Source organism: Chiloscyllium plagiosum, unplaced genomic scaffold (assembly GCF_037043375.1).
Source record: "Chiloscyllium plagiosum isolate Xiang-an unplaced genomic scaffold, Cpla_swu_hap1 HiC_scaffold_22, whole genome shotgun sequence".
Lineage (NCBI taxonomy): Eukaryota > Metazoa > Chordata > Chondrichthyes > Orectolobiformes > Hemiscylliidae > Chiloscyllium > Chiloscyllium plagiosum.
This window is the reverse complement of record NW_028270160.1, coordinates 30,060,028-30,087,412: the sequence shown is the minus strand read 5'-3', so window position 1 is coordinate 30,087,412 and position 27,385 is coordinate 30,060,028. Positions and strand designations below refer to the sequence as shown.

The 27,385-nt window shown below is 41.1% G+C and overlaps 1 protein-coding gene across 5 annotated transcripts in view; it reads right to left on the bottom strand.

Moving 5' to 3' along the window:
* Positions 1–27,385, bottom strand: part of plekha1b (pleckstrin homology domain containing A1b) — an 83,422-nt gene that overhangs the window by 30,478 nt on the left and 25,559 nt on the right. The window lies entirely within an intron of this gene.

Genomic DNA, 27,385 nt, shown 5'->3' with positions numbered 1-27,385 from the left:
CTGTGAGAAAGGAAAAAGATTTCTCATCAGAATGCACATTGAAGAAATTTGAAGATGAACTACACCCTATCTAATTTTGGCACATATCTTTTGGGCAATGCTGTACCCTCAATTTGAGGGATCAGGTGAATTAATATCTCCCTCAACCACCTGTTCAATAGTTCAGGAGTCTGAAGCTCGCTTTTCTCTTCTTTCCCAACATACATAGTATTGGTACCCCAACAGATGAACATTTGCATTTTCACACTACTCGTGTGAAGAAATAAACTACCATATGAAATGGCTGCGACTGCACATAAGGCAAGGATATTCCTGAACCTCAACATTGATGTTACTGCATTAGTATAAAATTCAGGAAAAATATTAAATTGAATACATGCAATATTCTGAATGTACGTCATTCAGGTAATTTGAATGGCTTCAGAAGACAGCTTTAATAATGCATCAGAAGCTTTCCAAAACTATAATTCAGCACTTGGACCAGTCAGTTTAACTTCAGTGGTGGGGAAGCTTCAAGCATGTTACTCAGGAGGTTACTGGTAAGCACATGAAAAAGTTGGGTTGATGAAGAACATGGATATCTAAAGGGAAAAATCATATTTAGTACAATAGCAAGGAGTTAAGTTTTTTTGTCAGAAACTTCAGTTGAGGATAGATAGGGAGTTTGGTCAGTTCTCCTTGGGCAGAAGGCAGCTAAGAGGAGATTGGATAGTAAATTTCAAAATTATAAGTAGGCTGGATAAAGCGGTTAGCAGGAAATGATTTCTATTTATAAGGATCAAGAATAATTTGCAAAGAAAACAAATGTGACATGACAAAAAGCCCTTTCACACAAGTAGTTTGGATGTAGTATGGTCTGCCTGGAAATGCGATGGAGACAGGTTGAATTAACACATTCAAGAGGTCGCTGAATAATTATTCAAATGCAAACAATGTGCAGGGGTATGGAATGTGACAATGCTGTCATTAAGGTTATTTTGTCCTGATTATTTTTTTTAAAATGGTGGTCGTAAGGCAGAGGTGGCAAACCGGCTACTAAAGACAATTCAAACAAACCAACCAACGAACCAACCCAACCCAACCAATCTGCGCAGCCTTAGGGGTCTCAAAAGAGTTAGAACGTTCAGTGAATGATTCTGGATTAGTGGTGCTGGAAGAGCACAGCAATTCAGGCAGCATCCGAGGACAGGAGTGAATGATTTCTAGCAGCTTTTCTCTCCAATCCTTCGCTTGGAGAACTGCACATATGAACCGGTGTCTGAACCGGGGGGGGGGGGGGGTTTACGGAATGTTACTATATTGGAAGAGTTAATTATAGGTATTGTATCTATTATTTGGTTCCATTTTCCAATAATTAAGTTATTCTAAATTCCTCTTTCTTTTGTGTTTAAAATATAGTGCTTAAATAAATTGTGTTTTGCTTAACATCAAGTAGTTTTACCAATTGAGTCTCATCTGGAACATGGCACTACAGATGTACCTTTAAAATAAGAAAGATTAGGGTCTTGGCTGCCTTAAAATAGAGGGGTCTGGTCTAGTCTGGTCAACAACAGGGGACATGATTTGCATTACGTCACAATTCTAATTTGGAGTACAGGATCCCACAGAATTCGTGTATCAGTACTGAATTTTAATCTTGCTCCAATAAAACTTTATGGGCAGTCTTGTTCCATACTCCTTACGATCTAAATGATTTTTCATTTCAACATAGCTTAGTGACAAAAATTACTTGCTACAGGTTCCCACAATGCATTGTACATTCAGCAACTCTGACTGAAAAACAGGTGTCATGATACATAAGGTCAAACAATAACACAGCTAAGAACAGAAACAGTTTTGTTTCGGCTTGTATTAAATTAAAAAATAAAACCTGCAAATTTTAAGTCTAGTTAGCACTATTCATCAAGTTTATATTTTGAGAACAGGGGAGGAAATGGAAAGCCATATGTTCTGTACAGTATCTTAGTCAAGAGTGTGTGTGCACGAAAAGCACAGCAGGTCAGGTAGCATCCAAGGAGCAGGAGAATCAGGAATGAAGGGCTTATGCCTGACCTGCTGTGCTTTTCCTGCACCACACTCTCGACTCTTATCCCCAGCATCTGCAGTCCTTACTTCCTACTGTATAGTATTTTATACTAATACAAAAAGTGCACCCATGTCATGATATGGTTAAGTCATACGTTTATAGAAACCAGAACTTATTCCAGTTATACAAATGGTATATAATACTTGAAGAAATTTTTTTTCCAAATACAATGTTTCGACTTCGATTGCATCCTGAACAGACAGGAGTAGTTCAGCCACATCAAACTCCGACCAACAGCACGAAGAAAAAAAATTCCAATAGTTGTATTCACAACTGTTTTGAGAAATGTTGCAGCAACAAAAAATAAAAAAGGGCAGCATTGCGGTCCAGTGGCTAATCTCACAGCACCAGGGACACCAGAAAAAGGTTCCATTCCAGCCTTGGGTGACTGTGTGAAGTTTGCATATTCTCCCATGGTCAGCATAGGTTTCCACCAAGTGATTCTGTTTCCTCCCACAGACTGAAGATGTGCAAGCTCGCTGGATTAGCCATGATAAACGTAGGGTTTTACGGGTAAGGGAAGCGGAGTTTGAGCGGGATGCTCTTCAGATGGCCAGTGCAGATCAATGGGCCAAATGATATTGCAGGGATTCTATGAAAAAGGTTTCTAAATAGGTTACAATAGTATTCAGCTGAAACTATTTAAAGAATAATAAATGCATAAGTGTTTCTGTAAAAATTAAGCTACAAATTCCCTTTGCAAAGTTCTGTAAATTATTACCTTCAATCACTTGCATCCCCTTACAAAATCAAGTTGCAAGCTGGAGATTTTGGAAATGAAAATACCTTCTGACTTATCCAAGGCTTAACCAAGATTTGATTTAAGCTTACAAGAGTTGTGACTAATTATGAGCCAACTAGAATAGTTTCCAGTAATAATTGCAGCATAGCTCTATATACACCAAAAGGAAATAATAAAATACTTTGTCAGTCAGTCATTCACTAAGCTTTCAATATTAGATATCCTCATATAACATACAAATAACCTTTAAAAATGCAATCACATGCCTGGAGAAAATCACTAGACTGAAACATAATTATATGTAGTAAGGCATGCTTAAGTAGAATATATAGTACAAGCCAACTAAATTGTGCTGATGTCTAAAACTAAACATCAGTGCTTGGGGTTCACAGACACCAGGGATCCACGAACTTCATTAAGGAGCTTAAGGTGAGGGAATGCCTGCAGGACAGTGACCATAATCTGAGAATTTACCCTTCCCGTTGAGTGGGAGAAGCTGGAATCAGACAGAACGGTATTGTGTAAAGTAACTAGAAAACCATGACGGAGGAGCTGGCCAGAGTCGGTCAGAAGGGGAACCCAGCAGGAAAGACAATGGAGTAGCAATGGCAAGAGTTTCTGGGGGTAATTCAGAAGGCACAGCAGAAATTGATCCTAAGGATGAAACTACATACTAAGGGGAGGATAAGGCAACCATGACTCACATGGGAAGTCAGGGATGGCATAAAAATAGCAAAGATGACAATTTGATAAAAATTAGATTAGATTACATTACAGTATGGAAACAGGCCCTTCGGCCCAACAAGTCCACACCGACCCGCCGAAGCGCAACCCACCCATACCCCTACATTTACCCCTATACCTAACACTACGGGCAATTTAGCATGGCCAATTCACCTGACCTGCACATCTTTGGACTGTGGGAGGAAACCAGAGCACCCGGAGGAAACCCACGCAGACACGGGGAGAACGTACAAACTCCACACTGTCAGTCGCCTGAAGCGGGAATTGAACCCGGGTCTCTGGCGCTGTGAGGCAACAGTGCTAACGACTGTGCCACCGTGCCGCCCACCAATTTAAATTAGTGGGAAGCCAGAGTATTGTAAAGCCTTTTAAAAAAAGGAGAGGAAAGGTAGAGCAGTAGACATTGACAAAGGCTTTACTAAAATCCAAGTAAACAAAGTTCTGCATGGTAGACTAATTAGTAAAGTTAGGTCACATGGGATTTAGGTGAGCTTGCCAATTGGATACATAATTGGCTTAAAGGCAGGAGACAGAATAATGATGGAGGGTTGCTTTTCAGATTGGAGGCCTGTAATCAGTGGTGTTCCACAGTGATCAGTTCTGGGTCCTCTTTTATCATGTATATAAATGATTTGGATGAGAATATAGAAGGCATGATTAATAAGTTTGCAGACAACACCAAAATTGGTAATGTAATAGACAGTGAAAAAGGTATCCTAAGATTACAAAAGGATATTGATTAAATGAGTTAATGGGCTGAAAAATGGCAGGTAGAGTTCAATCTGGACAAATGTGAGGTATTGCATTCCGTTACAACAAGCAAGGGTAGGGTTTACACAATTATTGGTAGGCCCTTGGTTGGTGTTTAGAACAGAGGGACCGAGATGTACATAATTCTTTAAGTTTACCAGGATGGTCACAAAGGTAATTGCCACACTTGCCTTCATTACTCAGTCCTGAGTATAGGAATTGGGATGTTATGTTGAGGTCGTACAGGACATTGTTGAGGCCTCTTCTGGAATACTGTCAGTTCTGGTTGCCCAATTATAGGAAGGATATTATCAAGCTAGAGAGGATTCAGAAGAGATCTACCAGGAGGTTGCAGGGTATGGAAGGTTTGAATTCTAAAGGCAGGCTGGATAGGCTGGGACTTTTTTCACAGCAGCATAGGAAGTTGAGGGGTGCCCTGACCGAAGTTTATAAATTAATGATGGGCATCGATAGAGTTGATGGTAACTGTCTTTTTCTCCCAAGATGGGGAATTTCAAGACTAGGGGGTATATTTTTAAAGGTGAGAGGAGAGAGAGAGATTTAAAAGACAGATGAAAATTTTTGTTGAAACAGTGATTTGTGTGTGGAATGAACTTCCTGAGGAAGTGTTGGACACTGATACAATTACAACTCTGAAAAGACATTTGGATAGACACATCAATAGGAAAAGGTTTGCAGCGATATGGGCCAGGAGCAGGAACGGGTTTAGTTTGGGACTATGTTTAGCAAGGACTAGTTAAACCGAAGGATAAATTGAGGACTGCTGATACTAGAGATCAGAGTTGAGAGGGTGGTGCTGGAAAAGCACAGCAGACCAGGCAGCATCCAAGGAGCAGGGGAGTTGACATTTCAGGTAAAAGCCCTGCATCAGGGATGAGGCTGTGAGCCGAGGGAGTGGTGAGATGAATGAGAGGTGGGGCAGTCGCTGAGAGTGCGATAGGTCGATAGAGATGGGGGTAATGGTGATAGGTCAGATGGGAGGGTGGAGAGATAGGGGGGAAGGAAGATAGACAGGTCATGAGGGCAGTAATGAGTTGGAAGGTTGGATCTGGGATAAGGTTTGGGAGAGGGGAAATGAGGAAACTGGTGAAATCTACAATGATGCCATGGGGTTGGAGGGTCCCGAGGCAGAAGATGAGGCTTTCATCCTATAGGAATCGGGTATAGGAAAAAAAGTGATGGAGGTGGTCCAGGATCTGCATGTCCTTGACGGAGTGGGAGGGGGAGTTGAAGTGTTCGGCCCGAGGCAGTGGGGTTGGTTGGTGTGGGTGTCCCAGGGATGTTCTCTGAAGCCCTCTGCGAGTAGGCATCCTCTCTCCCGAATGCAGAGGAGAATGCATCAGGAGCAACGGGTACAGTAAATGACATGTGGAAGTGCATGTGAAACTTTGATGGATGTGGAAGGCTCCTTTTGGACCTTGGATGGAGGTAAGCAGGGGCACAGGTTTTGTAATTCTTGCGGTGGCAGGCGAAGATGCCAGGAGGGGAGTTGGGCTGGGGGAGGGGGAGAGTGGTGGACCTGACAAGGGAGTCACGGTGTAATGTTAAGATTAAATGGGTCTCTCTCTCTGGGCATTAATGTAACATTAAAGAGTTAAACTGCAGTGTCTTTGGGTGGGATGAAAGCAATGAAAAAATGCGAACAACTATCAACTAATTTACACTTCATTTAGACATTACTCCCCTACTATTGTCAAGTTAAACTGTCAATTCAATCTCTTCCATTCAGAAATGCTTTCAGGCCAGAGGTATGTCGCACCTGTATTGTCTTGGGAAAGCACTGAGTCAGGAAGTTGTCTGCATTATGATTCCCCAAAATTAGGACATTAGCATTTGCATTATCTCAGAGGATGATCTCATCCTGCCCTTGTACCTGGGGTAACCTGACTGAGTAACGAGGGGTTGTCTTGAGTGGCATGTGACTGTGGGGGAGTGGCCAGAGGATCTGCAAGCATTGCAACTGACCTGTAAAGGGGATGTGCTTGCTATGTTCAGAGCCTCACTTTGACCCAACTTTGCATGCCTGTGGAGGGGGTCAAAGGGGGTCATCTAGCTTGTACTGTACTGTGCTAAATAAATTTGGTTGCTTGTTCATAGATGCAACTGCAACACACTAACATCAAGTGTGTAAGAAACTCAAGAGTAAAACAATGGAGGGAACGGTCTTTACAGAAAGTGGATTGAGTAGGGAGGGAAATACCTCTCTGGTGATGGGGTTTGTTTTTGGGTGGTGGAGATGGCGGAGGATGATACAATGTATAAGGAAGTTGGTGGAGTACAAAGTGAAAACCAGGGGGTTCTGTCCTTGTTGTGCATGGACGGGTGGGGTTTAAGGGTAGAGGTACGGGAAGTGGATGACATGCCCTAGTGGGCATAGTCAACCACGTGAGAGGGGGAATTGTCATCTTTAAAAGAAGGTCCCCATGGCTACCCTGCGTGTTCTATGGTGGAACTGGTCCTCCTGGGAGCAGATGCAGCAGAGGAATTGGGAATAAGAGATAGCATTTTTTACAGAAGGCAGAGTGAGAGGAGTTGTAGTCCAGGTAACTGTGGAAGCCAGTGGGTTTGTGGAAGATGTCAGTGAGTCGGTCACCATTGACGGAGATGGGGAGGTGCCTGAGATGGTTCAGGTGAATTTAAGGTCGGGGTGGAAGGTGTTGGCGAAGTTGATGAACTGCTCAACCTCCTCATGGGAGCACGAGGTGGCACCGATGCAGTCAATGTAGCGAAGGAAAAGGTGGTGAGAGGTGCCAGTGTAACTACGGAAGATGGACTGTTCCATGTAACCAAATAAACAGGCATAGCTGGGGCCCAAGCAGGTCCCCGTGGCTGCCCCTTTCGTCTGAAGGAAGTGGGAGGATTCAAAAAAGGAGAAATTTGAAGGTGTGGACCAGTTCAGCCAAATGAATGAGTGGAAGACCGAAGGGTCTGTGTCTATGCTGTATGACTTGATGACAACTGAAAGAAAAAGCAATTAAGTAGAGAGATAATGAAATAGGAGGTAAACTAGCTACTAACGATAGTTTGCAAGATTTTTTTTGATATATAAAAGAGAGGTGCTAAGTAGACACTGGACCACTGGAAATGAAGCTGGAGTAGTAATGGGGAACAAAGAAATGGCAGAGGAACTGAATAGGTATTTTGCATCAATCCTCATGGCAGAAGATAAGAGTAGCATATCAGAACTTTGGGAGTGGAAGGGAGCAAAGATGAGTGTAGTGGCCAAGACAAGGTGGTGATGGAGACACAAAGGTCTGAAGGTGTATAATTCAGCTGGATCAAATAGACTATAGCCCAGATTTCTAAAGGGGATAGTTGAGCACGTTGTGGAAGCATTGGTGGTGATCCTTCAGGAATCACTGGAGTCAAGGAGACTAGATACTGACTAATGTAACATCCCAGTTTAAAAAGAAAGGGAGACAGAACATGTGAAACTATAAGCCAGTCAGTAATTGGAAAGATTTTAGAATCCATTAAAGGAAGAGACTGAGGTGTACTCAGAAGTGCATGGTAAAATAGGGCATGGCTTTGTCAAGGGGAAGTCATGCCTGACAAATTTGGAGTTCTTTGAGGAAGTGACAAGCAAGTTAGACAAAGGAGAGCCAGTGGACATAATATATTTGAATTCCAGAATGTTTTTTACAAGATGCCACACAGGAGGCTGCTAAGTAAAACAAAAGCCCATGATATTAGGGGCAAGGTCCTGGCATGGATGAAGAATTTCCAGACTGGGAGGAGGCAGAGAGTGGGGATAAAGGGGTCCTTTTCATGATGGCAGCCAATACTAATGAAGATCTGCAGCAGAGTGTGTTGGGACAACTTTTCACATAAATTACATTATACATTAACACTAACAAACAATCTGGACAAAGGAACAGAGGCCATTGATGCGAAGTGTGCAGATGACACAAAAGATGTGTGGAGGCTGCAGAAGAATTTGGACAGGCTAGGAGAGTGGCTGAAGACTGGCAAATGATGTACAACATGGAAAGTATGCACTTGGCAGGAAGAATTTATCATACATCAAGGACAAAAGGGTAACTAGAGAGAGAACAGGGCCCCTCAAAGATCAACAAAGGCAGCCTATGTGTGGTGCCGCAGGAGATGGAGATATTAAATGAGTAATTTGCAGTGTTTACTGTGGCGAAAGTCATGGAAGATACAGAATGTAGGGAAATAGATGGTGACATCTCGAAAAATGTCCATATTACAGAGGTTGTGGTGCTAGATGCCTTCAAACTCAATAGTTTCAATAGTAAATCCCCAGGACCCGATTGTGTATCCTAGAACTCTGTGGAAACTACGGAAGTGATTGCTGGGCCTCTTACTGCGATATTTGTACCATTGATAGTGACAGGTGAGGTGCTGGAAGACTGGAGTTGGCTAATGTGGTGCCACTGTTGAAGAAAGGTGGTAAGGAAAAGTCAGTGAACTATAGACCAGTGAGCCTGACGCCAGTAGTGGGCAAGTTATTGGAGGGAATCCTGAGGGACAGGATTTACACATGGAAAGGCAGGGACTGAATAGGGATAGTCAATATGGCTTTGTGCATGGGAAATCATGCTGCACAAACTTGATTGAGTCTTTTGAAAAAGAAACAAAGAGGATTGGTGCGGGCAAAGCAGTAGACATGATCTATGTGGACTTAAATAAGGCATCTGAGAAAGTTCCCCATGGGAGGGTGATTAGCAAGGTTAGATCTCATGGAATACGGGGAGAACTAGCCATTTGGATACAGAACTGGCTCAAAAGGTAGAAGACAGAAGGTGTTGGTGGAGGGTTGTTTTTCAAACTAGAGGCTGTGACCAGTGGAGTGCCACAAGGAACGGTGCTGGGTCCACTACTTTTCATCATTTATATAAATGATTTGGATGTGAGCATAAGAGGTATAGTAAGCAAATTTGCAGATGACACCAAACTTGGAGGTGTAGTGGAAAGTGAAGAAGGTTACCTCAGATTACAATGGGATCTTGATCAGATAGGCCAATGGGCTGAGGAGTTGCAGCTGGAGTTTAAATTTAGATAAATGAGAGGTGCTGTATTTTCAAAAAGCAAATCAGAGCAGGACTTACAGACTTAATAGTAAGGTCCTTGGAGTGTTGCTGAACAGCGAGACCTTGGAGTGCTGGTTCATAGTTCCTTGAAAGTAGTCAAAGGGAGATAGGAGAGTAAAGGCGACGTTAGGTATGCTTTCCTTTATTGGCTTGAGTATAGGAGTTGGGAGGTCAAGTTGCGGCTTTTCAGGACATTGCTTAGGCCAAGTTTGGAATATTGCATGCAGTTCTGGTCTCCTTCCTATCAGAAAGAGAAGAGAAATATGCTGGCTTTGGAGGGGTCCATAGGAAGTTTACAAGAATGATCCCAGCGACAAAAGGCTTGTCATACAAGGAAATGTTGCAGACTCTGGGTCCATGGTCAATCGAGTTCAGAATGATGGGGGTTCTCTCAAATGAAACCTACCTTATACTGGGAGGTCTGGATAGAATGGATCTGGAGATGATGTTTCCACCAGTAGCAAAGACTAGGACCCAAGGACACTGCCTCAGAGTGCAGGGACAACCATTTAAAAGGAGATGAGGAAGAATGTATTTAGTCAGAGGGTGATGAATCTGTGGAACTCATTGCTGCAGAAGGCTGTGGAGGCTAAATCATTGTGTGTATTTAAGACAGAGATTGTGTCTTACTAATCAAGAACCTAAGGTTCAGGGGAGAAGGCAGGAGAATGGGGTTAAGAAACATATCAGCCACAATTGAATAGTGCAGCAGACTCGATGGACTAACAGCCTAATTCTGTTTCCCTTTTTCATGGTCTTATGGACACTTTCCAGATGAGGTCTGAAATAATGTAAACTGCATGCTGCCTCAGTGTCACAACTAAAATGCTAGATTAATGGGAGCCATTGGTAACCTAGCTACTGATTGCACATGTTGAAAAGTAAATGGTCATTGCCAATGATCAAGCGTTGTTTTAATGTTATATTGTTAACTGTGGTCACTTTGGTGTCAGAATGGCCATGTGATCCACATAAAAAGTAAGGTGGTAGGGTTTAGGATTTCATACAGATTTTATGGTTCCATGGTATCAAATTCAGTGAGAAAAGAAACCTTTTTTATGGCTATTACAAAACAACTATGAAATTGAACAACTCTCTTCAGTTTGAAGAGTTTTGGCGGTTTTCTAAAAGTATGTAACAGGCCTACATACATACTTCAAAAACAAGTATAATTATGTGACTCTTTCTCTTAAGAAACTTAGGCTGTACAAATTTCAGTGTCAACGGTCTGATTCCTGGTAATTCCTATCTCAACAGAGAACCAAAGAAAGTAGTATTCTCAAATTGTCCCAGGCAGTAGTAGCAACTGAGGTAATAATAGGAAATGGCTACTTTAACCGAAACATTGAAGAATTCCCGCAGTATGGTAACAGGTCCTTTGGCTCAACAAGCCCACACTGACCCTCCGAAGAGTAAGCCATCCAGACCCATCTCTTTACTATTCTACATTTACCCCTGACTAATGCACCTAACCTACACATCCCTGAACACTATGGGCAATTTACCACAGCCAATCCACCTAACCTGCACATCTTTCATCTTTGGATTGTGGGAGGATGCTGGAGCACCCAGAGGAAACTCACGCAGACACAGGGAGAGTATACAAACTCCACAAAGATAGTCGCCCAAGTTTGGAATCGAACCTGGGTCCCTGGCGCTGTGAAGCAGCAGTGCGAGCCACTGAGCCACCATGCCACCCTTTATATTGATAGGCACTGGAATTCCAGAACAGTTAGAAGTACAATTAGACAATTTGATATTATTTTAATCATTTGGATTGGGCGGTGCTACATTATCTTCATTTACTAACTTTAGAGCTCTATAATAAACAGAGAAGAGCTGGTTCTTAAGGGACCAGTTTTTTAAAAAGGTGACAATAAGAAATGAAATTGAAATGATAAAAAGCAATCATTTCAATTTCATTTCTTATTGTCACCTTTTTTAAAATCAGGTCCCTTAAGAACCAGCTCTTCTCTTTTCTGAGAAAAGCAATCAGAAATTGGGCACAGACAACCAGATTGATTATGTGCTTTGATACATGACAAGCCAATGCTCTGGGTAGCGGCTAACCAGAGTTAATAAGCCATCTTAGCAACACTTAGGTGCACAGTAAAAGATGTCAAAAGATCTTCCATCGACAGCACAGAACAAAAACGTGCCGAGACAATCAGAAGTCGCAAGCTACATATACTCATAGGCAGTGAATCAGTTGATTTTAAGTCCTTTGTACTTGTGATAAATTTAGTAAGTGTGAAAATTGTGAAAACCAATCAGCTTGATTGGCCTCATGGCTAGTCAGAAATAGGGCAACCTTTTGATGAACACTGCCAACTTCATCAATTGACTTAGGTCTTATAATTAAAGTTAAATTCAATACTCAAAACCTTAGTCGCTGGAGCCACAGTTTGGATCTTCTGAGAAACAGATTAAAACATGTTCTACGAACTAGGATGGTGCGGTTGAGCATTAGGCTGAGGAGGAGCCACTTCTGGCAAAAAACAGACACTGAATGAGAACAGGACTATTTCGGTTGAAGATTATTGTGCCGCTTCTCAGCGGCTTCAGTTTCCATTACGCTTTGCTGGGATATGAACATCACTGGCAAGGGTGACATTTGTCACTCATTCCTCATTAACTACCTTCTCAGTTCAAGGGGTAAGAGTTAACCACATTGCTGTCAATCTGGACCAGATGGAGCAAGGATGGTAGATTTCCTTAGTTGAAAATATTAGTGAGCCAGTTGGGCTCTGTTGAAAGAAAAGTGACTATAGCTTTATGATCATCATTACTCATGATAGCTTTCAATTCCAGATTGCTTTTCACTAATTTGAATTTCATCAATTGCCGTTGTAGAATTTGAAACCATGTTCCAGAGCCAGCCTGGGCCTCTGGAATACTGATCCAGTGACATAATCACCATCTCCTGTACCAGTCTTAAGAAAATCAGCAGCAATTCCTCCAAATCAAGGAATGGTCAAACATTCCTGGCTCTAATACAAACAAAATGGTGGGGCAGATATCAGCCTGCATTATCACTATAAATTGAGGGTCAGGTTATGAATGCAGGATTTTAAACCCTGGTGTTGTTTGTGAATATTCTCCACACCACAAGATACATAGGTTGTGACCATGCAGTAAATAGAAGCAATGGATAAAACTGCTGATAAACATCAGCTTCTTTAACAATTACCTTTAAGAGTGGTCATGTTCTAATCTTCAAAGGGTTGCACAGTGCAACAAACAAAGCAGTAATGAGCAGTTAGAGGTTGATCTGTTTTTAGACACTGTTTTTAGACTTGCACTACTGGTTAGTTCTTAGCTTTAAGATTTCTGATACCAGTTCAGATTGTTGGTACATCAATAGCACTGTTGCTTGTTCTACCTAAAGTTTTAAACACTGTTCCAGGAGATAATTCAGAAATCCTTTGTCAGTGAATTTTCATCTATAATTAGTGGAAAAACATGAGCTTGGTATTGACTGCAAATTCTCATTCATTCAATTGCTTATTCAAGTCCAAACCACAAATGCAGATTACACTTTCAATGGTGATAGTCTGCTTTTTACCTTTCTCCTCTCTGAATTGGTATCCCACCCAGCAAGCTCATCAGAACATAGGACATCGGAGCAGAAGCAAACCATTCAGACCATCACATCTGCTTAACCAATGAAATCTCGGCCGATCTGATACACCTCAACTCCACTTTTTCTATCTTTCCCCCATAAATGTTCCCCTTAATGTCTAGAAATCGGCCTAATCCAGCCTTGCATTTACTTAGTGACCCAGCCTCTATACTCTGCAGTAAAGTAGTACAGATTCACCACATGGGAAACAAAAATTCTCTCCATGTGTCTTAAAGTGACAACTCCTTACTTTGAGTTTATACCCTCTGGGGGATACAATCTCTCTATTTATGCACTCAAGCCCTATACAAATTTGATGTTTCAACAAGGTTTCCTCTCATCCTTTAAATTACAAGGTGTACAAACACAAACTATTCAACCTATCCTCATATCAAAATCCTTCAATACCTGGAATCCAACCGAGAGAACCTTCTGTGAACTGCAACTGCAAGTCCACCGGTCTTTAGATAAGGGGACCATAAAAGCAAAGAACATTGAGCAGGAGTAAGCCAGTTGGCCCTTCCAGCCCACCTCGCCATTCAAGATCATGGCTGACCTTTTTATGGACTCTGCTCCACTTACCCACGCTCTAACCATAACCCTTAATTCCTTTACTGTTCAAAAACTCATCTTAAATTTAAAAACATTCAATGAAGGAGCCTCAACTACTTCACTGGGCATGAAATTCCACAGGTTCACAATCTTCTGTGTGAAGAAGTTTCTACTTAATACAGTCCTAAATCTGCTCCCCCAATTGAGAATTGCCCTCGTGTCTTAGTTTCACCAACCAGTGGAAACATCCTCTCTACTTCTAGAGTATTTATTCGCTTCATAATTTTATATTTCTAAGAGTCCAATCTCATTCTAAATTTCAATGATTATTATATCATTCTACTCAGTCTCTCCTAATAAGCCAATCCCCCTCAACTCTGGAATCAATCCCGTGAACCTCCTCCGCAACCCCTCCAGTGCCAATATATCCTCTCTCAAGTTAGGAGACCAAAACCACACTAAGTACTCCAGGTGTGGCCTCACCAGCACCCTCTACAGCTGCTTTTAAACTCAATCCCTTTAGCAGTGAAGGACAAAATTCCATTTGCTTTCTTAATTACCTGTTGCCTGCAGACCAACCCTTCTGTGATTCATGCACAATGGCACCCAGGTCCCTCTGCACAGCAGCTTGTTGCACATTTTTACCAATTAAATAATAGTCCTTTTTACTGTTATTCCTAACAAAATGGATGACTTCACATTTATTAACATTGTACTCCATCTGCCAGATGTCTGCCCACTCACAAGCTGTTCCTCAAAGTTTCAGTCATCTGCGCACGTTGCCCTATCACTCATCTTATTGTCACTGCAAACTTGGACACTACACACAGTCCCCAACACACTATCCCCTATCTAGGATAGCTTGCTCCCTCGTCAGTTCCATTACATACCATTCAAGAAAACTATAACAGATACATTCAATGAATTCAAGGCTACCCTGACTGACCTGATTCAACCAATCGACATGTAGATTAAAATCTCCCGTGATAATTGCTGTACCATTTTTACAGGCATTAGTTATTTATTTGCTTATTGCCCAGCCCAATGTGATATTATTTGGTGGCCTACAGACTATGCCTTTGGATGACTTCATTCTCTGTAAAATTATATCATCACTCACCACCACCCTGATGTTATCATTAAATATCAGAGCTGCACCATCTCCCTTACCTTCCTGCCTGTCCTTCTGAATAGTCAAAAACTCTTGTATATTGAACTCCCAGTTGTGACCACCTGCAACCATGTCTCCGTAATGGCAACTAAATCTTATTCATTAATGATTAGATTAGATTCTCTACAGTGTGGAAACAGGCCCTTCAGCTCAACAAGTCCACACCACCCCTCCGAAGAGAAACCCACCCAGACCCAATCCCCTATCCTATATTTACCCCTGACTAATGCACCTAACATTTGGCCATGCTAAATTGCCCATTCACCTGACCTGCACATCTTTGGATTACTTGTGCCTTTAACTCATCTTCCTTGTCTCAAATGCTACAAGCATTCAGGTAAAGTCCCTTTATGCTAGTTTTTATACCCTCGATGAATTCTAACATCTCCATTAATATCTGAGTTACTCTTCCTTTAAACTACTTTCATAATCTATGTAGTTAAACACTCCTGCACACATGCTAACCTCCTGCTTTTCTTCCTATTCACCATCATACTTCTGTCGGTTTCCCCTTCCCCTAGTTTAAAGTTTATTTATCCTTTTCGCTAGAACACTGGTTCCAGATTGGTTTAGGTGGAGACTGTTGCATCGGTACAGAACTCCCCTGTTCCAAAACGGATGCCAATGCCCCTTGAAATGGAACCCTTCTTTCCCACACCACTCCTTTAGCTATGTGTTTACTTCCCTAATTTTCTTATCCCCAAGTCAATTTGTACATGACTCTGGTAGTAATCCAGAGATTATAACCCTTGAAGTTCCTTAATTTTGTTCCTCGTACCTGATAATCCCCTAACAGGTCCTCCTTCCTAGTCTTGCCAATGTTGTTGGTCCTGACAGGGACCACATCAAATGGATCCTCCTCCTCCTTTCAATATCCTTTCAAGCTGGTCAGAGACATCCTGCACCCTGGCACCAGACAGGCAACATACCAAGCGGAATACCCAATCCGGTTTACGGAGGATACCATCCATCCCCCCAATTGTAGAAACCTCAACTACAAATTGACTTTACTCCCCCCTTTTTGAATGGCCTCCTGTAACACAGTACCATGGTCAGCTGGCTCATTCTCCCTGTAGCGCTGTTCCTCATCCACACAGGGATCAAGTACAATGTACCTGTTGGACAAGGTCAAGAGCTGAGGCTTCTCTACCTGCCTCATTTGCAGTCACACCCTGCTGTCCCTAGTCACTGACTGAATTTGCGATACTTAATCTATCAAGTGTGACTGCTTCCTGAAACAAGGCATCTAAAACTTTTCCCATTCCCGGATCTGTTGGAGTTTGAAGCTCAGATTCCAGCTCATCAACCAAAATTGCTCTCAATATTCTAGATTATAATCTGATCAATGTCTTGTATACTTTTAGCAAAATTGCCCTATTTTTAATCCTCCATGGCTTGTGAAATAAAAGCCAACAGTCCATTTGACTCTTAGTACCCACTAAACTTTGATAGTTTTTTTGCAATTTGTTCACGAGAACTCCCAAATCTCCCTTGAACTTCACCTTCCTGCAGTCTCTTTGTTTTAAATAAATATTCAGCTCTTCCTGCCAAAGTACATAACCTCACATTTTCTAAATTCCATTTCAGTAGCAGGGGTTGAGAGTACAAGCCAGGAGCCTGCCAGGAAGGCAGATTTGAATATAAAATACCTAGCTTATATATCAGTGGAGCAAAAGCTGATCAGGAGCGGGAGCGGAAGCGGACACTGACACAGGGACTGCTGGGTAAGTGAACTAATATATTCGGGCAATGGCTAAACTCAAAACACTATACTTGTAGTGTCTCCTAACTGTCTTTCTCCACTTACCAAAAAAAAACCTGTCTGGAGGATTGGTAAGGTAAGGTTGTTTCTTTTTAAACAATGTTTTTTTAGCAATTTAGAGCAGAGGGGATGGAAAGCGAGGGCAGTTGCATGTCCCTCTTGCAGGCAGTGTTCCTGCTGACTTCACTTGTGTGAAATGCAGCCAACACCAGCTCCTCACAGGTGGTGTTAAGGAGCTGGAGCTGGATGAAGTTTGGATCATTCGGGAGGTGAGAAAGGGGCGTTATAGGGAGGTAGTCACTTAAGTTACAGAATTAATAAGGTAGCTTTGTGACTGTCAGGAGGGGGAAAAGGGAGTAAGAATCAGTGCAGGGATCCCCTGTGGCCGTTCCCCTCCAAGATAAGTATATCGCTTTGAATAATGTTGGCTGGGGAACGCCACAGCGGCCTGGCTCTATCGTTCAGAAGGTTGGGGGAGGGAATAGGAGAACAATAGTGGTAGGATACTCAGTGGTCAGAGGAACAAATGGGAAATTGTGGATGCAAACAAAACTCCTGGAAATCTCGGATCAAATCTACAGAATTCGTAAGGGGGAGGGGGAGTAGAAGTTGTTGTACATATCGGTACCAATAATATGGCTAGAAAAAGGGATGAGGACCTGAAAAACTAATATCGGGATTTAAGTTGGAAGCTAAAAGGCAGGATGAGCAGAGTAGTCATCTCAGGATTGCTATTGGTGCCACAGGCTACTGAGAGTAGGCACAGAGAACGAGTGCAGCCGACCACAGAGCTGGTGTAGGAGTGAGGGCTACAGATATGTGGATCATTGGGATCCCTCCTGGGGAAGATCGGACCTGTACAAAGGGGACAGGGTGCACCTGAACTGGAGGGATGCTAATATACTGGGCGGGGAGGTTTGAGAGCGCTCTTCGGAAGGGTTTAAATTAGTTTGGTAGGGGGACGGGAACCAGAGCGATGGAGTAGCTGGTGAACAGACCGATACAGCATGCATAGTCGGCGAGGAAGGTGTTGTGTGTGTAGGTCCAGGTGTGTACCGTACCTTTGAGAGTGAAATCCAGAAACGTGTTAAGCACAGTGTCCTGAAAAATTCAAAATTGTAAAATTTGGCTGTGAAAAAAAATAGCTGAGCTGAGTTATGGTACACAACAAAATGCAAATTTGGCCAGTTTAAATTACGCCCCAAGATATCAAATTAGAATGGAATGTGAATTTTACTGTTTTGACGGCATCAAACCAATGAGACGATATAATGTTTTGGGGTATAAAAATCAGCTTTTTTTGATTAGTTAGCGAGAGCGGCAAAGAGCGCCAACAAACAGACTGCTTGCAGAGCTGCTCTCTGAAAGGTACCTATTCATATGAAATCTGTGCAGCAGAAGACTGAAGACACAAAGATCTTCGGAGGAAGACAAAGAAGAATTGGCACAGCTGACTGGTTTTGCAATTTGTTTTTTTCAAATCAGATCGGTATGGTGTTGCAGTGTGGGAGGTAGACAAAAGGAGGATTACAGTGTGGATAATTGTTGTTTAATAATTAAAATATTTAATTATTTAAAAAATAAACTTTTTTTTCCTTTAAATACTGGGATTTGGTGGTTCTTTGTCACTCATTTTTATAGATTAGTGTGAGGTGAGCTTTTGTGTGTGCCTGGTTTAAATTAGCAGTGGTGTTTACCCCATTTTGTAACAAAGGATAGACAGTTGATAGGGCTAAATTGCAGTTAGTGTGATGGATTGAAGTGTGTCTATTTTAATGCTAGTATCTTCATAAGCAAGGGTGCTAAACTAAGAGCATGGATTAGTACTTGGAGCAACAATGTTGTGGCCATTACGGAGACTTGGACATCACAGTGGCAAGAATAGTTATTAGATGTCCGGGGTTTAGGTGTTTTAAAAAGGAATAGGGAGTGAGATAAAAGAGGTGGGGGAGTGACATAATCAGGGATAGTATAACAGCTGCAGAAAGAGATAATTGAGGAGGATTTGTCTACCGAGTCATTATGGGTGAGAGTCAGAAACAGTAAAAGGAGCACTTTATTGGGAGTTTTGGGATACAGTTTTGGCTGTCTGGATACAGACTTATCTGGCCCAGAGAAAACAGAGGGTGGTAATTGATGGAAAGTATTGAGCCTGGAGTTCAATGACCAGTGGCATTCCACAGGGACCTGGTCTGGGACCTCTGCTCTTTGATTTTTATAAATGACTTGGATGAGGAAGTGGAAGGGTGGCAGATGGAGTTCAACCTGGAAAAGTGAGAGTGATTCACTCTGGAAGGTCAAATTTGAATGCAGATTACGGGGTTAAAGACAAGATTCTTGGTAGTGTGAAGGAACAGAGGGATCTTGGGGTCAACGTCCATAGATCCCTCAAAGTTGCCACCCAAATTGATAAGGTTGTTAAGGCAGCATATGGTGCATTGGCTTTTATTAACGAGGGACTGAGTTTCAAAGACGCAAAGTTACGCTGCAGCTCGATCCGGCCCTGGTTAGATCACAATTGAAATATTGTGTCTAGCTCTGGTTGCTTCATTAGAGAAGGACATGGAAGCTCAAGAGGGGGTGCAGAGGAAATTTACCAGGATGTTACCTGGACTGGAGGGCCATGTCTTATGAAGAAAGATTGAGGGAGCTCGGGCTTTTCTCACTGGAGCAAAGAAGGATGAGAGGTGACTTGATAGAGGGGCGCAAAGATGATGAGAGGCAGAGTGTAAAAAGCCAGACACCTTTTCCCAAGGTGGAAGTGGCTATCACAAGGGGGTATAATTTTCAGGTAATTAGAGGAAGGTTCAAGGGAGATGTCAGAGGTAGGTTCTTTACACAGAGTGGTGAGTGCGTGGAATACACTGGCAGCAGCGGTAGTAGAGTCAGATATATTAGGGATATTTAAGCAACACTTGGATGATAGTAAAATGAACGGCATGTAGGTTAGTTTGATCATAGAGTAAGATAAAAGGCCAGCACAGCAGAGGGCTAAAGGGCCTCTACTGTGCTGTTCTATATCTTATGTTCCAAATGCCAAGCTTTTTTATCTGTCTGCAGAGGAACCTCTTAAGGACACAAGTGGAGAGTATTTCGTTCGGTTAATTGAATGCCAGATTAGAGCTGGCCAAGCTTTGGGACCTTGCAATCTTGTAGGGATAATTTCAAATTTGCTTAATCGAATGCTGGATAATAGAGGTTCCTTCTTATATCAATCTGCATACTCACTGAAGTCCTCACTACTTGCCTTCCCACCCATTATGTCATCCATAAGCTTCATGATAGTACATTCACTTCTATCATCCAAATTGACATATATTAAATAATTGCAGCTCTGCACTGATCCCCGTGGCACTCCACTCATCATGCACTGCTGGTTTGAAAAACATTCCTTTTCCAACTCTGCTGCTTTTAGTTAATCAATCTTCTATTCATGCTGATATACAACATCCAACACCATGGGCTGTATCTTAAGAAGCCTTATATGCAGTATCAAGCACCTTTTGGAAATCTAAAAATATTCGATCTACTGGTTCCTGTTTATCTATTCTGCTTGTTAACTCCAAACAATTCTAATAAATTTGTCAGGTATGATTTCCTTTCATGAAGTCATGCTGGATTATTTTATATACTTCTAAATGCTCTGGTATTACATTCTCTAACAGACGAAGATTTTCCCAAAACAAATGTTAAGTTAACTGGCCTGTAGGTTAGCTTTTACTTTAAGAAAGGTTTTATGTTGGTAGTTTGAAATCCTGTGGGTCTTTTTCCAGATACAAAAGGAGTCTTTGAAGATTACTTTTATTGCATCACACACTTTATAGCTTAATTTACATTCTACGATTTTAAAGGATCAGTTCCAGGGTCCTAATAAAAGTCCCATTAGTTTTAGACCCTTGATTATTTATATTTTTGGAATGCTATCAGTGTCCTCTACAGTGAAGATTAAATACATTGCATCATTCAACTCCTCTGCTATTTCCTGGTTTCCTATAATTCCCTAGCCTCATGTTCCATAGAGACTATGTTCACTGTGACCTCTATTCCCTTTTAATGTATTGAAATAAGCTTGTTAGCCTTTTATATTACTTACTAGTTTCCCCTCATTTTATTTCTTCCTTTTTTTACTTAGTCAGTTTTGATGGTTTTTGAAACTTTCCCAACCTTCTGGTTTACCACTAATCTTTGCCACATTTCAATTTGATTCTATTCTCAACTTTCTTGGTTCACCACAGTGGTTTATCCTCTTTGAGGATACTTCTTCCTCACTGGGATAAATCTTTATTATGAGTCATGAAGTATTTTATTTTTTATTTTTTAAAACATCTGCCATTGTTCCTGAACCGTCTTTTTGCTAAACTCCCTTCCCAGTCCACTCCACTCAACTCATTCCTCAGCCCAATGTATTTACCCTTAAGGTTAGCAAGCTTGTTTCCAACTCAAGTTTAACACTCTCACACAATGCAAAATTCAATTATGATCACTGTTCCCTACAGCACTTTTGACTAAGATAATTTGCCATGAGGCAGTTTTAAAAAACATATCTTCAAAATCATTTCTCTATGAATTCTCTCACAGATACAATTTGATTTTTTGAATCTATATGAAAATTATCACCCGTGACTAATGTACTTTTAAGAAAGCATGCCATTATCTCTTATTCTCTGGCCTATGGAACAAGTACTATTAGAGGGGCAGATAGACTACTCCAATGTCTTCTTCACCTTATTTCTTGCCTTGATTCATTTTCTATCTCACATTAACAAAGCTGTCCTTTTGAAAAGTCTCCCAGTTCTGAAAATTTAGTTTCAAACTCTGATCTCCTTATAGCCAATACAAAGTCATGGTTACAAGACCATACATATTAACATCTGTATCATTTCATTTATTTTGTTCTGGATATCACAGGCATTTAGGTGAAAAGCCATAAATTTTGCCATATGCTCTTCTCCACCCCTAGACCCTGTTTACTTGCTGTTTTTTATTCTTGTACATTGCCCCTTCCTGACCCAGTCTTGTATCATTGTCTAAATAATTGCCCTGCAATGCTACCATATCCTCTTTCTTTTGAAGCCTACCTAGCCACCTCCCAAACACTTCTTCCCTGCAATTAAACCGATTGAACTATAACCTGGTGTTGAGATATTTTGGACTATGGATAGGCAGAAAAAAAAGTGAAAGGAATGCATGCACACACCATGACAGTTATAAATTATGCTCTCGTGCAAAGAAGCCCAACAACGGATAACAAAAATTACAAATATTAGATATTAAGAGTCACAACTTGCAGCAAACAACAGCAAAAGCTTAGTCCTGAGAGCAATTTAAAATTACAAGACTAGAGAATTGATTAAAAAAAGGGATGACTTGAGTATGCCAGTAAATTTGCATTAAGGGGCTTCAAGAACTTCTAGAAGTATGCAAAAAGATTAGCAAAGACTAATTTATGCTCCATAGTGTAAAATAAGGTATTTGGTAGAAAAGAGAGGCGCGACAGAGCAACTAAACAGTTACTTTAATTCTATCTTCATAGAGGATAACACAAGTAACTTAGCAGAAATGAAAGCAAGGGTCTATTGGGAAGAAGAAATTGAATGAAATTAGCATTAGTACAAAATAGCGCTGAAGGAATTGATGGGCCTGGAAGCGAATAAGTCTCCAGGTTCTGATAATCTACATCTTAGGAAAGAAGGCAGACATGGAAATGGTGGATACGTTGATGGTCATCTTCCAAAATTCTGCAGAGTATGGAACAATCCCAAATGATAGGGTGGCAACGTAAACAACATTTTAAAAGGGTAGGAGAAAATTAGATACTTGTTAGGCTAACATCAGTAGGAGGGAAAATGTTGGCAACTAGTATAAAGTATGCAAAAACAGGGCACTAATACAAAACACTAATGAAATTAATCAACATGGATTTATGAAAGGATATCAATTTAATGAATGATCAAGATTTCTTTTGAAGAGTAACTATAAGAATACACAAGGGAAAACCACTGAATGTGGTGTATTTAGATTTTTAGTAATCTTTTGATAAAGTCACACATTAAGAGATTGAAGAGCAAAATTAAAGTCACACGGTGTTAGGAACAGTACATGGGTATAAGTCAATAATGCATGCCAATGATCAGCAGCTTTAACATTTTACACAGTGATGTAAATGGGAATTTTACTTACATTTTATTATGTAGGTTTCTGGTTTTCAAATTAGTAATCAGTTGATTTTTAGTGCATCTAAAGTTATTAATCGAGAGACAAAACCCCTCCTGCACAAAGCCGTGCTGACGATCCGTAATAAGTCCATTCTTTCCCAAATTCAAGTACACGTATTCCCCCATTTTCAAAAGTATGCTTTATGCTACTTCACTTTTATGGAAGACCTGCATTAGTACCTGTTTCACTAACTGAAAGAAATCGAAGAGGATTTTTGCTTTTATGAAAAAAAGGTAAATATTTCCCATACAAATTAATGCTTCTTCGCTTTGTGCCATTTCACCTTACGAAAGGTTTCATAGGAATGTTCCAATTTTGGACAGCCAGGGATTCTTGAAAATCCTGTTCCATAGGAACTTTCTCCAACCATTTCCCCACCACCGATAAGGTTTATCTGTCTAATTTCTCGGATAATCCCTGTTTCCCTCCTTAAACAAAAAGGAACAACACAGCTAGTCTTCTGGGATTTCGCCTGTGGCTAACGGGGATACAAAGATCTCGTGTCTCAGCAATCTCCTCCTTGCCTCCTTCAGTACCCTGGGCGAGATCCCATCAGGCCCTGGAACTTTGCCATCTTAAATTGGGATGTTGTGAAATTAGGATTAGCACACCATCAGTGGTAGTTATGTCAGTGCAGATTCAATGGGCCAAAGGTCCTTTTCTGTGCTATAATACTAATTAACTGGTCATCATTTCAGTATGCAGTGACTTTTCTTTTTAAACATACATATATAGAACAGTATAGCACAGAAACATGCCTGTGCTGAACAAACTGCCATGTTAAGATAATCCCATTTGCCTGCATATGATCCGTAACATTTGCTGCTTGCTCAGGTGTCTGTCTAAATGCCTCTTAAAAATGTGGCTGACATTTCTGCTTTAACCACCTCCCTGACAGTACATTCCATGCACCTACCATCCTCTGCATAACAAAGCTTTGCACATCACCTTTCAAAAACTTTTCCTCTCACCTTAAACCTACTTTTTCTTATATTTGACATATCCACCCAATCCAGGCCTCAAATTTTATATACATCTCTCAGATTACCCCTCAGCCTCCAAATGGACTAACTTGGATTGTTTCTTCTAGATCGACCTCTCCTTATACCTAAGGCACTCCAATTTAAGCAACATGCTGGTAAATCTCGACTTTATGGTTTTGAGGCCTGGCTTTACAATTAACTGTTTTCACGACACTGGTAGAATTACATGACTAAAACTCCAGCTAAAGTCAGAGAACTTGAAGCTGAAGGGAGAGGATTTTTTTTCAGTTTTTTTCTTTGCATTTGCAGCAGTCCAATGAAGTCATTGGAATAGGATGGCTGTATACAGTACTGTTGCTAGGAGAAAAGGTAGAAACAAACTTGGTTACCTTAGAGTCGGGTGTTAATTTTCGTCCCTGACAGGAAATGTTGGAATGAGACCCTGAAGAGACTATTTAATGCGGAGTACATTTAAGCAGATGCATAGTAGTTCCAGTCCACAAGTTGAAGTCATAAGATCTAAACCCATTAAGATGATAGTGTTGATGTTCCTTTTGGTCAGCATGGACCAGTTGGGTCAAAGAACCTGCCTCCAAAGGACTGTGACAACTATAACAGGAACTCTGGTGTGAATACTGAACAAGTGATGTTTTTGGTACTATATAAGATACGTTTTTGGATATTTACCAGGGCTGCATTTTAAGTATTCTACAAAAGCTGTTTAAAAGGAACGCTTTGGATTAGATTTGTAATTAGACAGTAAAAATGTGAGTTGAAATCCTAAGTAAAATTGTTTGCTCTATTTTATCTTAATTTCTATATAATAAATTTGTTTTGTTAAAGCAAAATCTACAGCATTGGACACCTGACATTTCAGCAAGAGACTGGCTCATTAAAGCTACAGCAAATCAAGCAAACAATGATTGATCAAGCCATGCTCCTAAATGAAATTTGACTTGTCTGGTAATATATCTGTTAGAATGATAAGATTAGAATATCCAGGAAAGCTGAATGCAAACATGCAAGGCTCTCCAAAACAATCATCTCTGCTGCTTTAAGAATTACAATGGTGGGACTAATGATGGGATGTCTACTGCATATTCAGACGCTTCAACTTCTAGATTTAAACAGGGTTTCTGCACCTTAAATAAAATTTTTAAAAATTCAAAGACTTTTCCACATTGAAGAAATTTTCAGCAAGTCAAAAGGACTGGAGCAAGTGGCTCTCAGCTACAGTCATGCAGCATTTCATATACTGTCTTACATCAGCCACTCGTTCGTCTTCCAGACGCGAAGGAAGTGTTCTCAGAATCCTTCATTTCCACAAGGACAAATATTCTCAACTAACACCAAAGATCAGGGCTGGAACAGGAGATAGGAACCAGAGGGAAAAAAAGGGCTGAGAGATCAGAAGCCGGGGGACTGTTAGGAACCGGGAAAGAACCAGACAGGGATGAAGGCCAAGAAAGCCAGGGTAGGGAATGCAGACAAAAAAAAAGGGAGACAGAGGAGAAGAGGGCCTCTTGGCTCCTGAGCCCCCCCCCCCCCCGCTTACTGCACTCCCTCACCCCCAGCTCTTGGGCCCTATTCACTCCTGGGTACCTGCACCATCCCACAACCCCTTCACTCACTGAACCCCGTTCCAAAATTGTGCGTGCTTTCCTGGAGGGAAGCATTTGCAAGTGTCAGTGAGCACTGCCTTTATTCATTTCCCCCTTGTCGCTGACTCAACTAAATCAAACACTGCTAAAACTTCAAAACTACATTTTTTGTTGGATATTATAATAACTAAGGCCCTACATTCGTTATCTTCACAACAATAGACATTAGCAACAAAATATTAACATGAACCATGAATTAGACATTTGCAATTTTTTTGGAAAAAGTCTTTAAAAAAGTTAAATATTTCATTACTATCCATTTGCTCTTTATTTTCGCCACATGGAATTTGCACTTTTGATTGTTCTTGCTGATTCAGTGGAGTCTTACTGGGTTTCGTTAAATTCACATGCCTTTCAAGTCAGCCCACGTGTTTCTACTGAAGTACAGTCCCTAAATAAAATTTGTCAAACAAAACATTTCTTTCACAAAACCATGCTCATTCCGTATAATTGTATTGTGATTTTATCTCCTACTGCATCTTAATAACAAACTAAGATTTTCCCCATGTTATGCCAGTTGGTCTGTCATTTCCTGTTTGTAGTCTCCCTCCTTTCTTGAATAGTGCTGTTACATTTGCAGTTTTACAATCTCTTCAATCTTGCCATAATCTCAACGATTTGAAGATTTCGACCATGCATCCGTGATCCCTGCAGAATCTCTCTAAAGCAGCTGGGATACATTGTCGAAACGCTATGACTTGCCAGGCTGCAGTCTCATTTTTCCTCTAGCAATCAAGATCATTTCAACTTTCCTCCTTCTGTCTCAATTTTTTAAAAACTATTCTTTGGATGCATCATTTTCTGTTGTGAGGTTAGACACCTGATATTTATTCAGAGCCATTGCTTTTTCCTTGTTTCCTATAATTAATACCTCAGTCTTATCTTTCTTTGTTACTTCTCACTCAAGTGCCAACTGCTCCTTGATTTTTTTTTTTGCTAATCTCTGCACTGTACATCTTTTCTTTCAAATTTGCTCTATGCTCAAATTTCTTAACAGAGGATGTCAGATCCTTCTTGCAGCACGTTTTCTTAATGGTTAAGACCGGTACCATCACAGGGAAATTCATCTTCAACTGGACGGAATTGAAGTTCTCAGCTGAGGGTTCAGTTTCTGACCAAAATGGACCCCACTGATTTCATGGTAAAGAATTCATCAAATGAGATCTAGGAATCCTTCTATGAACCAAAATGTCAGCATGAGCCCAATGGAGACAACAAATGGACCAAACAGTCGACAGAGATCCAGAGAATCAAACTGGACGCCTCCAGTATGCTGCTGCCCTAGGCTCAACATGTATGCTCAAGCAGTCATGAGGTATGTTAACACTGGATTCAGCCACGCTCATAAGATAGCTCAGAACATCACCCAAAGCACAACATCATCCATGCTCTCAAGACCAATTGCAACACTGCTACCAAACTAGCAGACAAAGAAGGAGCCATCGTCATACAGAACAGAATGGACGACTACCAAGAAGCATACTAACAACTGAACAAGGAACGCTAGACAACTATCAAAAAACACACCCATCAACTCAAGACCTTTGATCCAGATCTTCAGAGTATTCTATGCACTCCCATCCCACGTACTTCAAGAGACTTTTCGAAAATACACAAAGCCCACACATCTGGATGTGCCATCGGAAATGGGACCTGCGTGCGAGAGAATCTCCCTGGCAATGTCAAGGGCATCTTGAGAGCCACTGTACAAGGAACCCCCAGCTTGTCGCAACACTGCAGATTTCTTACAGAAACTCAGCAACTACTGACCAGTCAAACCAGGAACATTCCTCATCACAATGGTTGTTTGGACACTCGACATCAGCATCCCCCATGAGTGGTATCACTGCAACAGGTCAGTACTCAATACCAATAACTCCCAATTTCCAAACACCATCTTACAGCTCAGTTTCATTCTTGACCATAAAGTCTTGACCTTCGACAACCAGTTCTTCATCCAGATACGTGGACCAGCCATGGGGACCAAATTTGCACCCCAATATGCCAACATTTTCATCCAC